This window comes from Octopus sinensis, linkage group LG27 (assembly GCF_006345805.1).
Source record: "Octopus sinensis linkage group LG27, ASM634580v1, whole genome shotgun sequence".
Taxonomy (NCBI): Eukaryota; Metazoa; Mollusca; class Cephalopoda; order Octopoda; family Octopodidae; genus Octopus; species Octopus sinensis.
In genome coordinates, this window is record NC_043023.1 from 12,073,149 (window position 1) to 12,089,634 (window position 16,486).

The 16,486-nt window shown below is 37.7% G+C and overlaps 4 protein-coding genes and 1 pseudogene across 6 annotated transcripts in view; 2 read left to right on the top strand and 3 right to left on the bottom strand.

Annotated features, from left to right (window-relative positions):
* Positions 1–1,763, bottom strand: part of LOC115225439 (early growth response protein 1-like) — a 424,836-nt gene extending 423,073 nt beyond the window's left edge. The window contains exon 1 of one of the 3 annotated variants that reach the window (XM_036514190.1): positions 1,243–1,738. The gene's annotated coding sequence lies outside the window, so the exon portion shown is untranslated. Of the gene's footprint in view, positions 1–1,242 lie in introns of all 3 variants that reach the window. The other 2 variants (XM_036514188.1, XM_036514189.1) reach the window with 2 other exon arrangements.
* The window catches only part of LOC115225462 (zinc finger protein 208-like), a 524,237-nt gene that overhangs the window by 391,446 nt on the left and 116,305 nt on the right, over positions 1–16,486 (bottom strand). The gene's annotated exons all lie outside the window — the stretch shown is intronic.
* LOC115225040 overlaps positions 1–16,486 on the bottom strand; it is a 336,418-nt pseudogene that overhangs the window by 315,628 nt on the left and 4,304 nt on the right.
* Positions 1–16,486, top strand: part of LOC115225384 (zinc finger protein 208-like) — a 146,709-nt gene that overhangs the window by 92,105 nt on the left and 38,118 nt on the right. The window lies entirely within an intron of this gene.
* The window catches only part of LOC115225160 (zinc finger protein OZF-like), a 328,337-nt gene continuing 323,604 nt past the window's right edge, over positions 11,754–16,486 (top strand). The window contains exon 1 of the mRNA XM_036514197.1: positions 11,754–11,951. The gene's annotated coding sequence lies outside the window, so the exon portion shown is untranslated. The remainder of the gene's footprint in view (positions 11,952–16,486) is intronic.

The window sequence follows — 16,486 nt, forward strand, 5'->3', positions numbered from 1 at the left end:
TATTTCAAGATGTTTCTGACACGTATTTTGATTCACATGGTGGAGATCCAACATTTCTTCACTTTTTCCAGAATTTCTTCTCTTTATTTTATTTTTTGCGAAATACGGAGTTTATGATTCATGTGTGAGTGTGTGTTCTTGATACTCGTTTAGAACAAGTAGTTTTACACCAATTACACTATTTTTTCTTAGTTTAAAGGCCGTGGACTGAAGATGGGAAATTTCCGAAGCCTCTCCCCCACCCCCCTTTCGCGAGCGCGCATTTTTTTCATGATAGTCGTTTAGAGCAAGTTGTTTTACACCTATTACGCTGTTTTTGTTTTTGTGCCCGGTTCAGACGCTTTCGGAAATTCCCGATATAAATATTCCGAGGACTCTCCCCCACCCCTCTTTCTCGAGAGCGCATTTTTTTTTTCATATTCGTTTAGAGCAAGTTGTTTTACACATATTACACTGTTTTTTTTTTGTTTTGGTGCCCGGGTCAGCCCCTCAGACGCTTTCGGAACTTCCCGATGTGAATTTTCCGAGGCCTCTCCCCCACCCCCCTTTCGCGTGCGCGAATTTTTTTTTTCATATTCGTTCATAGGAAGTTGTTTTACACCTATTACACACATTTTTTTTTGATTTTCTGATATTTGTTACGCCCTATATTAACCCTTCCGGTACCTGTACCGAAGTTACGCCAATTTTTTAAACAAAGTAAATAAAACAAAAATACAAAGTAAGGATCGACTGGTCACGACTAGCTAGCGCGGATGCGCGACTACGCGCGCCGAGACCCCTCTTCTTAAATAGTACTCTTACATTCGCGAGTGCCCGTTCTCCGTATTTTATTTTTCAGTATAAAATATTTAAAAAATAGATTAATCTGTCTAATTTCATCCATACTTTGTGTATTCTGGATATATTTCCCATTTCGTAACTTTTTTTTGACAAGTAAGGGTTATCTTGGTGAGGTGTGCCGTACTACTAGCGAACAGTGGTCCCGGTGCGCGCACTCGCGTATCCGTTCTACCTAGTCATATGTAGTGAATCATGCAACGACTTTTTAACCCTAATCTTAGTTTGTTTACAAAAATAATGTATTTACTTGGTTTAAAAAATTGTAGGATCGACTACTTACGACTAGCTAGCGCGGATGTACGAGTGCGCGCACCGGGACCACTGTTCGCTAGTAGTACCTTATCATTATTGGTATTATCATCATCATTATAGCCTTAAAGAAAATCTTTGTCAACTTACCGTATTCAGATACAAACAACGAGTCAGTGATCGGTAATTAAGCACCTTAATTAATTAAGGCAAGTTATATCCCTTTATAGGGTTGTAGTACTTCAATTTTCTATGACTGGTCCGTTTCGTTCCGGTGTCTTCTTTGTCCCATTCCGTCAACGATTTTACCTTCAAGGTAATATAGAATATATACACTCACATACTCTAATCTACGACCGTTTCCAGCGCACGAACTGGACCCCGTCGCAGACACCGAAAGAAATAAGACATCTTTGACTTATATCTTCCTGATGTGACGTCAGGCCGTTGCACTTCCGATCCGTTTCTGACGTCATTTTCTCTCCTGTCCAATCATTGTCCTTCCTTCACACTTCTCTCTCATCTAAAGAACAATGCTTGGATACCTTTTGAGGATCTTTTCGGTTTGACCGGCAGTTTTTTAAAATAATTTCCACGTAACTAAACACTTTTAAACTTCGTATACTGGTAGAATGTGTTCATAAAACATCTTTTTCTCTTGGCTTTATTGAGAAAATTCTGTAGTTTGTAAGCTATTTGTTGGTTTTTTGTCTTCAATTTCTGCAATTTCAACCAATCAATGGCATCTATTGAGGTGAAAACATTCTGTGCCGTATGAATGTCCCTCGTTTAAGAAACAGATTGGGTTTATTTACATTCCTGAAGAAAAAAAGATACCCTTTCCCCCCACCCCTAACCCTAAAACAGATTGAAATGCAATCGATACTAGGGTCATAATTATGGGTGACAATTTCATATGACACCATTTGGAAAACTGCCGGTCAAACGGAAAAGATCCGGTGCTTGTGCCTAAAATTGAGAAGAATATATGGTTAGGTAAAGGGAGATAATTAGTCTTTGATGTCTTATTTCATGAGACGCATGCGCATTGGACGTGGTTCCTACTTGATGTTGACTTCCGTGTCAAAGGTCCTTTGAATGAATTTCTTTTAATCAGCTGATAATAATAATACGTTTATAATACTTAAAATACGTACTTATAATGCATTTCTCAACTGCCATATACACACATATATAAACAACACAGTCCTTTATGAAACATTTGCGTAAGTATTAAACAATGAAAAAATTCAACGTTTTTTAATTCTGGAGACTTTCGGTTTTTGGCGCCTCACTTCTTTGTGTCTTTTCTGTGTTTTATGAATGAGAGATGTCCTTGATTTGTGCGGGATTTGGCTGCTATATCTAGCTATGGGAGAGAGATGTCCTTGATTTGTGCGGGATTTGGCTGCTATTTCTAACTATGGAAGAGCGATGACTATGAATTGTATTAGATTTGGCTGCTATTTCTAGCTATGGAAGAGACATCTTTTGGCGCCACAATTCTTTGTGTCTTCTCTGTGTTTTACGAATGAGAGATGTCCTTGATTTGTGCGGGATTTGGCTGCTATTTCTAGCAACGGAAGAGATTCAATGATTTGTGCGATATTTGGTTGACATTTGTAAATGTGAAAGAAAAATGCTTTCGATTTGTGCGGGATTTGGCTGCTGTTTCTAACTATGGAAGAGATATTCAATGATTTGTACGATATTTGGTTGATATTTCCAGCTGTGAAAGAAAAATGTTTTTGATTTGTGCGGGATTTGACTGCTATTTCTAGCGATGGGAGACAGATATCTATGAATTGTGCGGGATTTGCTGCTTTTTCTAGCTATGGGAGACAGATGACTATGAATTGTGCGAGATTTGGCTGTTATTTCTAGCTATGGGAGACAGATGTCTATGAATTGTGCGGGATTTGGCTGCTTTTTCTAGCTATGGGAGAGAGATATCCTTGATTTATGCAGGATTTGGCTGCTATGGAAGCTACCTTCTGCCCTCTCCGTAGTTGCATGTTTTAGTTTGAGAAATATTCTCAAATACACTCCAACCACTGAAATGTTCGGAAACCGATACTTTATTTTAATTTATCGATTGTTTCTCAGTATTACTATCGATCTAAATGGTAATGTGTTTCCTCATAACTTTCAGAAAGTACCTTTTCATATTCTGTGGATAAGGATTATATAGGAATTTGGGCAATCTTACGGTTCTAGTATATTTTACGTCGACTGACCACGTGTTTATATATGATCGTCGATTTCCGTTAAAACACTTTTATTTTTTTACATATGGGGTTGGGGGTAATGGGATCGTTAGGGTTAGGACCCTAACCCCAAAGATCCCATTTCCCCCCAATCCCATATGTAAAAAAATAAAAGTTTTTGTCGGAAATCGACGATCATATATAAACACGTGGTCAGTCGACGTAAAATATACTAGAACCGTAAGATTGCCGGAATTTGATGTGAAAAGAAAAGTACAACTGAATGAAGGTTGCGGATAATTTACACGTCGAATTATGTTCATCACGTATTTGAAAAAGATGGGGTGGCCAATTGTGAAAAAGTTACAAAAATCTGATTTCCACCTGCTTTTAAGACACCGAACACCATTGCAATTCTTGGGTGTAGTTTAGTATGGTACTATTAGCCTTGTGCCTAGAGTAGAAATGAATATTGGCAATGTTGAATTGCTATGTCATTTAACTATCCTCTTTATCTCAGTGACTCTTTTCTTTTATTTCAGAATATCACATTCTGTTGACATAAAAGAAATTACTTCATCCAGATGTGCCTTTGATAGTTTTATCAACTTTTATTGACTAAAGGAAGACGATATATTTATCAGAAGCATTCATCAATACATCTACGTTTTTATATAAAGAAAGTCTATGACAAAATATTGCGAAATATTTCTTCTGGACGATGGAATTAACAGCAACAATTTGAAGTCTTTGCTGTCTGGAATATAGAGGAGATGATTGTTTTACAGGTTAATTAAGCTTGGATAACTTTACAAAGGTGTAGACAATTGTCACCTTTTGATTTAGATCTCAGCTGAAAGAAACGGCATTAAATTATTCCCCAAAAATAGTGACAAAACTGAACACAAACATTCTCATAGAAATAAAATAAACACTATCAATGTGATATTTATGACAGATTATCCTCTCATAATGAATCCTTTAACTGAAGCAAACAACCCTGATACAGGTGAGAAACCATATCACTCTACTACCTGCAGTGTATCATTCTGTCAGAGTGGTGTCTTGACTATAGATGAACCTTCACATACTGGGGAAAAACCATATCCATGTGATATCTGTGGTAAATCATTCTCTCAAAGGAGTAACTTGACGCAACACTTATATACTCATACAGGAGAAAAGCCATATCATTGTGATATCTGTGCTAAATCATTCTCTCAAAGGAGTAACTTGACACAACACTTGTATACACATAGAGGAGAAAAGTCATATAATTGTGATATTTGTGGTAAATCATTCTCTCGTAGTACTTACTTAACTAAGCACATCCGTACACATACGGAGGAGAAGCCCTATCGTTGTGATATCTGTGGTAAATCATTCTCTCAAACTGGTAACTTGACTAAACACAAAGTTACACATACAGGAGACAAGCCATATCATTGTGATATTTGTGGTAAATCATTCTCTCAGAGTGGTCATTTGACTAAACACAAACTTATACATACAGGCGAGAAGGCGTATTATTGTGAAATTTGTGGTAAATCATTCTCTACGAGTGGGGACTTGAGTAGACACAAACTTACACATACAGGAAAAAAGCCATATCATTGTGATATCTGTAGTAAATCATTCTCTCAAAATTGTAATTTAAATGACCACAAACGTAGACATACAGGAGAAAGACCATATCATTGTGATATCTGTGGTAAATCATTCTCTAGGAGTGGTGATTTGACTACTCACAGACGTATTCATACGGGAGAGAAGCCATATCACTGTGATGTCTGTGGTAAATCATTCTCTTGTAGTAGTTACTTAAGCATGCACAAACTTACACATACAGGAGAGAAGCCATATCGTTGTGGTATTTGTGGTAAATCTTTCTCTCAAGGTAGTCATTTGACTAAACACAAACTTACACATACAGGTGAGAAGGCGTATCATTGTGATATTTGTGGCAAATCATTCTCTGAAGGTGGTCACTTGACCACACACAAACGTGTTCATACCGGAGAGAAGCCATATCACTGTGATATCTGTGGTAAATCATTCTCTCAAAGTAGTATTTTAACTGGCCACAAACGTAGACATACAGGGGAAAGACCATATCATTGTGATATCTGTGATAAATCATTTTCTAGAAGTGGTGAATTGACTAATCACAAACTTACGCATACAGGAGAAAAACCATTTCAGTGCGATATCTGTGATAAATCTTTCTCTTGTAGTAGTTATTTAAGCAAGCACAAATATACACATACAGGAGAGAAGCCATATCATTGTGATATTTGTGGTAAATCATTCTCTCAGAATGTTCATTTGACTAAACATAAACTTACACATACAGGCGAGAAGCCATATCATTGTGATATTTGTGGCAGATCGTTCTCTGAAGGTGGTCAATTGACCAGACACAAACGTACACATACAGGAGAGAAGCCATATCACTGTGATATCTGTGGTAAATCATTCTCTCAAAGTAGTATTTTAACAGGCCACAAACGTAGACATACAGGGGAAAGACCATATCATTGTGATATCTGTGGTAAATCATTTTCTAGAAGTGGTGATGTGACTAGACACAAACGTACGCATACGGGAGTGAAGCCATACCATTGTGAAATCTGTGGTAAATCATTCTCTCAAAGTATTATTTTAACTGACCACAAACGTACACATACAGGTGAGAAACCACACCATTGTGATACCTGTGGTAAATCATACTTTAGAAATAGTCAGTTGACTATTCACAAACGTGTTCATACGGGAGAGAAGCCATATCATTGTGACATCTGTGGTGAATCATTCCCTCAAAAAGGTCACTTAAGTAGACATTTGAGTATTCATACACAAGCGTAAAAATATCAATATAAAAATTTATTACAACATATCAACAATTATGATTTTTTTGTCTTCTACCAGACAAGGTGTCTCCCTCTTCAAGCTTGATGTATTTAACTTCAATTTCATTAATATCAACTTCAGTATCATGGATATATCTAAATATATCAACACAGTGAGAACTTTGATCTTTGAAGAGGATTGTGCTGGAGTTTTTGAGGAATTTGTTAGGAGAGAATAAAGGAATAAAAGTTTTAAGTGACATTGATTTGGTCTTTGTTGTGTTTTCATCATCATCTTCATCATCCTTTAACCTTCATGCTCCTACCTCGTTTAAATAGTTAAACATCAATGTATAGTTGTGGATAGGTCACCAATTTACCCACAGTCTGCACTGACATATATGTACTTAATAAATTATATGCGGATTTGTCCTTAATGTTTAATACACATAATGTAGTCTTAAACCATATCCAAAATAACTAATTATCAAAAATGTCGAAAATAACTTACTAAGTGGAAAATCCCGATGTTGTCCGTGTGTAGCAGACAAACACTCACAACAGAGATGAATTCAAATGAGAGGGAAGATTATACAAACAGCACTACTATGATGTCATTAAATTGTCCGAAAGTTGTTTCGCATATTCTCCAGAGAATATGTGTCAACTCGCCCCGGTCTCCACTATAGCTTAACCCTTTAGTGTTTAAACCAGCTATATCCGGCTCAAATATTCTACTCATTTTATGCTCAAACTGGCCAGAACCAGTATCTCACACCTACCCTGCAATGTCATTCTAAAAATAAACAATTACATCTTTCAAATCTTGAAGCTACAAGATAATACCAGATTAATTTTTTAAAATGTAAATGAATAAAGATTACTTTTGACATATTAATTCGAACGCTAAAGGGTTAAGGAAGGGATCTTTTCCTTTTCAACAGCAGACAATTTCTAGTTAACTAAACACTTTTAAACTTCATATACTGGTAGAATGTGTCAAAATAAAACATTTTTTTCTCGGTTTTCTTGAGAAAATTGTAATTTGTTTAACGTAGTTTAATTTTTTCGAATTTTAACCAATCCTATGCCCTCTATTGAGATAAATCATTTGCTGCGTCTAAAACTGAGACAACATCCTGTAACTAACCCTAAACCTCCCCCCTAACCCTAAATTTTTTTTCTTAATTGTTAAGCGTGTAAAAAAAACTAAAGCAATGGAATTAAATTAATTTAACAATTAAGAAAAAATTTAGGGTTACTTACAGGATGTTGTATCAGTTTTAGACGCAGCAAATGATTTTAGTTGAATGGAGGTAATCGATTGGTTAAAATTGCCGAAATGCTCAATTTTAAAGTGGAAATATCTTACAAACTATAGAATTTTCTCAATAAAGCCAAGAGAAAAAGATGTTTTATAAACACATTCTACCAGTATACGAAGTTTAAAAGTGTTTAGTTAACTAGAAATTGTGTTGACATCTGCCGTTCTAAAGGAAAAGATCCCAAAGAAGCTATACTCGGTTCATATCGCAGTAGGAAATGGGAAGGGTGACCGCAATCAGTAGTCCGAATAATGCCACAGCATGTGTTGGATATTCGAAGGGTGATTAGCCCTAACAATGACGAAAGGGAAGGAGAAGCTAGCCCCATGTCTGTATGGAAATCTCTTACGAAAAGTAATAGAGGAGCAGTCATCGTTAGATCATTGGGTGCGCGTGCAAGAAAAATAATGAATGGATAGATGTGATGTCTGGAAGGGACCGGAAGCTGGCTGACATGACATCAAGTAAGGAAGCAACAGGCTGAAGACAGCCTTGTCCTTACGGGGTCTGGGACTCGGTTAAGTTATGTGCTAGAAACAGTTGCAGAGCAGAATATATGGATCTTTTCAGTTTGACCGCCAGTTTTTAAAAATAATTTCCACGTAACTAAGCACTTTTAAACTTCGTATACTGGTAGAATGTGTTTATAAAACATCTTTTTCTCTTGGCTTTATTGAGAAAATTCTATGGTTTGTAAGATATTTGTTGGTTTTTTTCTTCAATCTCTGCGATTTCAACCAATCAATGACGTCTATTGAGGTGAAAACCTTCTGTGCCGTATGAATGTCCCTCGTTTAAGAAACAGATTGGGTTTATTTACATTTATGAAGAAAAAAAAGATACCCTTCCCCTCACACCTAACCCTAAAACAGATTGAAATGCAATAGATCGATACTAGGGTCATAATTATGGGTGACAATTTCCTATGACACCGCTAGAAAAAACTGCCAATCAAACCGAAAAGATCCGAATATATGAGTACACTTTATTAAAGTAATCTGGTCAGATTTCGGAAAAACACTTGAAGGGGAGGTTTTTGGCATAAGGGGACAAAGAAATCCACGGGAATGAATCCAGCCAATCAATAGAACCATCTTTTAGGGTATTGAATGACTACAATCTTTTCAAGGGAAGTAACAACTGCAACACTTCCACATTTGCAATTAATTAAATAATTAAGCTGATTAGTTTATTGGTTACTGAGTCACTGTTTATTTCTGAATAGGGTAAGTTGGTTAAGCTGACAAAGATTCACTTTAAGGTTGTAATGGTGATACTACTACTACTAATAATAATGTAAATAATAGAATTATTTTTGAAGCGGGAACCTGACAACAATTAGGAAAATAGATCTCTTCGACTTAATAACTTTGAAGCTGAAATGTTGATTTGTTGTTTATAAAATACTATGACCGACTGTTACATGTGATAGAACTGAAATTAATTGGTAAAGTGAGAATAAAACAGCGTAATTAATTAGTAGAATGTGAGGAGTCCGATTGAAGAATTCCACATTAATATATGTTATCTTGTTGTTTATGAGGCATTGATAAAACAGTAAGTTGATAAAGATTTACTCTAATGTTATATTAATAATAGTAATGATGATGATGATTTGAAAACTGGCCCAGGGTCAGCAATGTTTAATACGAGCGATAAGTCGATTGCATGGGTTCCGGTTTTTTCCTGAAAGAGATGAAAGACAAAGTCGATCTCATCCGTATTTGAACGGTAAGTTGACAAAGATTTACTTTAAGGCTCTAATAGTGATACTACTACTAATAATAATAATGTGAATAATAGAATTCTGTGAACCTCTCGATGTTACAGTAATTATTTTTCGAAGCGGGAACCTGACAACATTAAGAAAATATATTTGCTCGTCTTAATTAATAACTTCCAAACTGAAATGTTGATCTGTTGTTTACGAAAACTTACGATCGACTTTTATATATGATATAAAGGAAATTAATTGGTAAAATGAGAGTAAAACGGCGTAATTAATTAGTAAAATGAAACCGATTGACGAATACCACGTTAATTTCTTTTGTCATGTTGTTTACGAGGCATTGATGAAACGGTAAGTCGATACAGATTTACGGATGTTTTCGGTTTGAACGACAGTTTTAAAAAATAATTTTACCCCTAATCCTAACCCTAAAGCAGATTGAAACGCAATAGATCAATACTAGGGTCATAATTATGGGTGACAATTTCATATGACACTGCCGGTCAAACCGAAAAGATCCGATACTACTACTTCTAATGATAATGTAAGTAATAGAATTATGTGAACCTTTTAATGTTAAGTAATTATTTTGAAGAGAATACATAACATTAGGAAAATATATTTGCTCGTCTTAAATAATAATTTCAAACTGAAATGTTGATCTGTTGTTTATGAAAACCTATTATCAACTGTTACATGTGATATAAAGGAAATTAATTGGTAAAATGAGAGTAAAACGGCGTAATTAATTAGTAAAATGAAACCGATTGACGAATACCACGTTAATTTCTTTTGTCCTCTTGTTAATGAGGCATTGATGAAACGGTAAGTCGATACAGATTTACTTAAAGGTTATACTAATAATTGTAATGATGATGATGGTTTCAAATTTTGACGGAGGACTAGTAATCTTTAATGCGAGCGGGAGGAGGATTATATGGAACCCAGAATTTTCTGGAAGTAATGAAAGGCGAAGTCGACGTCAGCCGTATTTGAACTCAGGTATTTCGTCTGTCGTTACGTTCCGAGTTCAAATTCCTTCGAGGTCGACTTTGCCTTTCATCCTTTCGGGGTCGATAAATTAAGTACCAGTTACGCACTGGGGTCGATATAATCGACTTAATCCCTTTGTCTGCCCTTGTTTGTCCCTCCCCTCTGTGTTTAGCTCCTTGTGGGTAGTAAAGAAATACGTATTTGAACTCAGAATTTTATGCTCAGGTCGACTTTAGCTTTAATTCCTTTCGGGATGAATAAAAAAATGATATTGATTATAATAAGGCGATCCTTGGTATAGGTACCGGAAGTGGCTTTGTTTACATTTCTGAAGATAACAGAAACCCTTTTCTCCCCCCCCCTAACCCCCCCATATATGTAAAAAAAAAAACGATTTTGACTGAGGGCTGGCGAGCCAGATGGCTGCACCAGGCTCCAATCTTGATCTGGCAGAGTTTCTACAACTGGATGCCCTTCCTAATGTCAACCACTCCGAGAGTGTAGTGGGTGCTTTTTACGTGCCACTGGCACGGGAACCAGTCAGGTGGTGCTGGCAGCGACCTCGCTCGAATCCTTTTACACATGCCACCAGCACAGGTACCAGTAAGGCGACGTTGGTAACGATCACGCTTGAATGGTGCCCTTTTATGTGCCACTGGCACGGAAGCCAGTTGGCTGCTCTTGCAACAATCACACTCGGATGGTGCTCTTGGCATCCTACTATCTCGGGCACAAGTGCCAGTAAGGCGACGCTGGTAACGATCACGCTCGAATGGTGCCCTTTAAGTCCCACTGGCACGGAAGCCGGTTAGCCGCTCTGTCAGTGATCACGCTCGTATGGTGCTCTTTGCACCCTGCTAGCCTGGACGCCAGTCATCGAATTTGCTTTTGCTTTTGATTGATTTGATTTGTAACAGGATCTGGAATTGGTATTAGTGAAGGGGTGTCCGATCTGATCCTGTCACATACAATTTTGGTAGAATAACAGACAAGTCAGATGATCTACGAACACAGCAAAACGGTTGTTTATTTTTCGTCGCAATGTAGAACTGGTGTACGCGTTCTCTGGAGGGAAACCGACAGTCGAATCTGCAGTACTGAATACTCGCTTTCTTGTTTGTTAGTCGAACGATTCGTCGGGTTCGCTGGTTGGTTTGTATGAAGTCCTCAGAGAGTCTGCCAATACACGTCCGTTCACGGGTGTTGCCCGAGCCAGAAAGAAAGAGTGAGCGAACTGCGTTTTAGGGGTCAGTTTCCTGCACATGCGCATGAGGAAGACTTCCTGTGGCCAACCGGAAGTAATCCAATGCTGCGTATGTGCGCTGAACCTTACACAGCAGCATCACTACAGATTTGACTTGATTTTATAAATATGAATTAGTATACATATATCAAACTTATAAAGTCAAATACAAAATATAAGATGTAAAACTGTGCATCAAAATAAAAGTGTCTATGATCAAATGTGAAAACTATCCTCTTTATCTCACTGACTCTTTTTTTCTATTTCAGAATATCACTTCATGTTGACATAAAACAAATTACTTCATTCAGGTGTGCCTTTGATGTTTTATCAACATTTATTGACTAAAGGAAGACGATATATTTATAAGGAGCATTCATCAATACATCTACGTTTTATATAAAGAAAGTCTGTGACAAAATATTGGGAAATATTTCTTCTGGACGATGGAATTAACAGCAACAATTTGAAGTCTTTGCTGTCTGGAATGTAGAGGAGATGATTGCTTTACAGGTTAATCAAACTAGGATAACTTTACAAAGAAGTTTACAGTTTTCACCTACTTCTGTAAATCATTCTCTGAAAATAGTGACTCAACTGAACACGAACACATTCATATATATGGAAAAGACACTATCATTGTGATATGTATGATCAATCATTCTCTAATGATGAATCATTTAACTAAACCAAAAAACCCTGATGCAGGAGAGAAACCATATCACTGTAATATCTGTGGGAAATCATTCTCTCAAAGGAGTAACTTAACAATACACAAACGTATTCATACAGGAGAGAAACCATTTCATTGTAACGTCTGTGGTAAATCATTCTCTGAAAATAATCATTTGACTAGACACAAACGTTTTCATACTGGGCAAAACATATCACTGTAATATCTGTGATAAATCATTTTCTGAAAGTATTTTTTTTAACTAGACACAAACGTATTCATACAGGGGAGATGCCATATCGTTGTGATACTTGTGGTAAATCATTTTCTCGATGTGATGCCTTGACTACACACAAACGTACACATACAGGAGAAAAGCCACATCATTGTGATATTTGTGGTAAATCATTCTCTGAAAGTGGTAACTTGACTCGACACAAATTTACACATACAGGAGAGAAGCCATATCATTGTGATATTTGTGATAAATCATTCTCTCAAAGTGGTGACTTGACAAGACACAAACACACACATACAGGAGTGAAGTCATATCATTGTAATATCTGTGGTAAATTATTCTCTAGAAATAATCATTTGACTAGTCACAAACGTATTCATACTGGTGAAAAGCCATATCAGTGTGATATTTGTGGTAAATCATTCTCTAGAAATATTTATTTGAAGAGTCACATACGCGTTCATACAGGAGAAAAAACCATGTTATTGTGATATTTGTGGTAAATCATCCTCTGAAATTGGTGCTTTGAGTAGACACAAACGTACACATACAGGAGAAAAGCCATATCATTGTGATATCTGTGGTAAATCATTCTCTGACAGTGGTGCCTTGACTAAACACAAACGTACACATACAGGAGAAAAGCCATATCATTGTGATATCTGTGGTAAATCATTCTCTGAAAGTGGTGCCTTGACTAGTCACAAACGCATTCATTCAGGAGAGAAGCCGTATCATTGTAATATTTGTGGTAAATCATTCTCTCAAAGTGGGGACTTGCTTAAACACAAACTTACACATACAGGAGAGAAGCCATATCGTTGTGATATTTGTGGTAAATCATTCTCAGCAAGTAGCAATTTAACTTGTCACATACGTATTCATACTGGGGAAAAACCATATTGTTGTGGTATTTGTGGTAAATCATTTTCTAAAAATAGCGGTTTAACTAGTCACAAACGTGTTCATACAGGAGAGAAACCATATCACTGTGTTGTGTGTGGTAAATCATTCTCTCAAACGAGTGCCTTAGGTAGACACAAGCGAGCACATACTAGGGAGGAGCCATAACATTCCAGTACCTGTGGTAGTTTCTTTTTTGAAGATGGTGTTTTTGGCATCCAGCTGTAGAAACACTGCCAGATCAGACTGGGCCTGGCGCAGCCTTCAGGCTTCCCAGACCCCAGTTGAACCATCCAACCCATGCTAGCATGGAAAATTGATGTTAAACGACGATGATGATGATGTTCATGCTGGAGAGAAACTATGTCGTTGTGTTATATGTAGTAAATCATTCTCTTATAGATCCATTACCAGAGCCCCTTCTGCCGGCTTGTGGCCCTAATATCACTCGGTCTCAGACCAATCCGCCTTGGGTGGCCCTACCAGGAACCGAAGTTCCCGACAGCATAGCTCTGACAATACTCATTGCCAGCGTCCCCACCACGGTGAGGAGAGGATGGACTTTGTGTCTGAGTGGTAAGAAGCTTGCTTACCAACCACATGGTTCCGGGTTCAGTCCCACTGCGTGACATCTTGGGCAAGTGTCTTCTGCTATAGCCACGGGCCGACCAATGCCTTGTGAGTGGATTTGATAGACGGAAACTGAAAGAAGCCTGTCGTATATATGTATGAGTGTGGATATGTTTGTGTGTCTGTGTTTGTCCCCCTAGCATTGCTTGACAACCGATGCTGGTGTGTTTACGTCCCCGTCACTTAGCAGTTCGGCAAAAGAAACCGAAGAATAAGTACTGGCTTACAAAGAATAAATCCTGGGGTCGATTCTTGACAATGGCCGCAGTCAAATGACTGAAACAAGTAAAAGAGTAAAAGAGAGCATCTGCTAATTTCTGATATTTCAGGGTTTTTTTGTCTCAGTACAAAGACATTTCACTCCATGAAGTGACTACACCATGTAGCAGTACAAATTCATTTTCCTTATGAATCAGTGACTTTGAAGTCTTTTGCTGAGCTCTTTGTTGGCTTTTGCCCACTAAAGTGCACAAATGGGTATTTTATTTCTTGAAACAATGAATCCATTTTGACGCTGCTCACGGACCAAGTCTGCTACATGCTTCCCAAGAATCGGCCAGTGTGCAATACCTCCTCTCACGGTACATTTTGTCCTGCGTATACTCCTTAATAAAATCTTTATTATAAATATTAATTATATTTATATTTTTGTTATTTATGTATGTTTTATGTCTCTCCTGTTTAAGTTGCTTAATAGTGGTTTATCTCTAATTTAATTTATGCCAACCTCCCTTCATTGGACACTAAACTCTGCTTGTGAAGACCTGTTGGGGCAAGTGAAATCGAAATCGAATGAACCAATCCTATGACTGGCACCCGGCAGTTGCCAGGACCGCTGTGGACTGACTCCTGTGCAGTGGCAAGTGAAGAAACACCATTTCGACCTGTGCTTGAGGAGATCCATTGAGTCAAGTATACCGACATCAAAATCAATGGAAACTGCAACTGTGATCCCTGTGCCAGTGGAATGTAAAAAGCACCATCTGAAGGTGGTCGATGCCAGCGCCGCCTTGACTAGCTTCCATGCCGGTGGCACGTAAAAAGCGCTATCCGAATCGTGGCCGATGCCAGCGCCGCCTTGACTGGCTTTCGTGCCGGTGGCACGTAAAAAGCACCAATCCGATCGTGGCCGTTTGCCAGCCTTGCCTGGCACCTGTGCAGGTGGTACGTAAAAAGCACCCACTACACTCATGGAGTGGTTGGCATGAGGAAGGGCATCCAGCGTGTAGAAACACTGCCAGATCAGACTGGAGCCTGGTGCAGCCTTCTGGCTTCCCAGATCCCGGTCGAACCGTCCAACCCATGTTAGCATGGAGAACGGACGTTAAACGATGATGATATATATATTTAAACACTTAAGAGATGGCCATAATAGGACATCTGACTCACTAGAAAGAGCAATAAACTCCCAAACCACTAATAGTTGTAATTCTGAAATGGAAAGAGAAATAAAAACGTTTACCCAATCTTTCTTGGACTATGCATAATTTCGGCAATCTTTTGTAAATAAAATAAAATTATTTTAATTTATGATTGGCGTTGCCATCTTCAGCATCTTTTTTCTTTCTCGCTAGACCACTGGTGGCGGAGAATTTTTCTAGAATTATATATAAACGTTTACCCAATCTTTCTTGGACTATGCATAATGTTCGCAATCTTTTGTAAATAAAATAAAATTTTAATTTATGATTGGCGTTGCCATCTTCAGCATCTTTTTTTCTTTCTCGCTAGACCACTGGTGGCGGAGAATTTTTCTAGAATTTATATATATATATATATATATGTATATTAGAAAAATGAGGTACTCAGAAATTCGGATGGTTTTTTATTTACAGATATTTATTTCTATATTACATGTTTTTATATCATAATATATTATATTAGCGCTTTTGTCCATTCTAGGGGAGTTTCAAATTGAACTAAGTTCTTGCAGGAATTTGGACTCTTTTATAGTGTTATTGAGTGTGTAGTGATGGGAGGAGATATAAGATAGTACAAGAGGGTGATGAATGGTGACAAAGTGAGAGAGAGCACATGTATGTGGTGGTGTTTTTGTATCTGAAAGAGGTGTTAAAGTTAAAAGAGGAAAGGAAGAAAAGGGAAAGAAACAAGAAAAAATTTTTGTTGATCTCTTTGCAGCTGGTCCCAGGTGGCAAATAATAATCGACTGTTTACTCCAAAGGGGACAAAATCTCACCTTTCAAAAAAATTGTCTAGATTTATATTCAGTTGCCTCATTTCTTCTAATATAAAATACCTGTACATATCTCCAAACTTTCTAATATATATCGAAATCGATCAAAAAATCAATAGAAATCGTAGTTGTGATACCAGTGCGGTGGTGGCATGTAAAAAGCAACCATCTGAACATGGCCGTTGCCAGCACTGCCTCGACTGGCTTCTATGCCAGTGGCACGTAAAAAGCACCAACCAATCGTGGCCGTTGCCAGCCTCACCTGGCACATAAAAAGCACCCACTACCCTCACGGAGTAGTTGGCGTTAGGAAGGGCATCCAGCTTTAGAAACACTGCCAGATCAGACTGGAGCCTGGTGCAGCCCCCCGGCTTCCAAGACCCCGGTCGAATCATCCAACCCATGCTAGG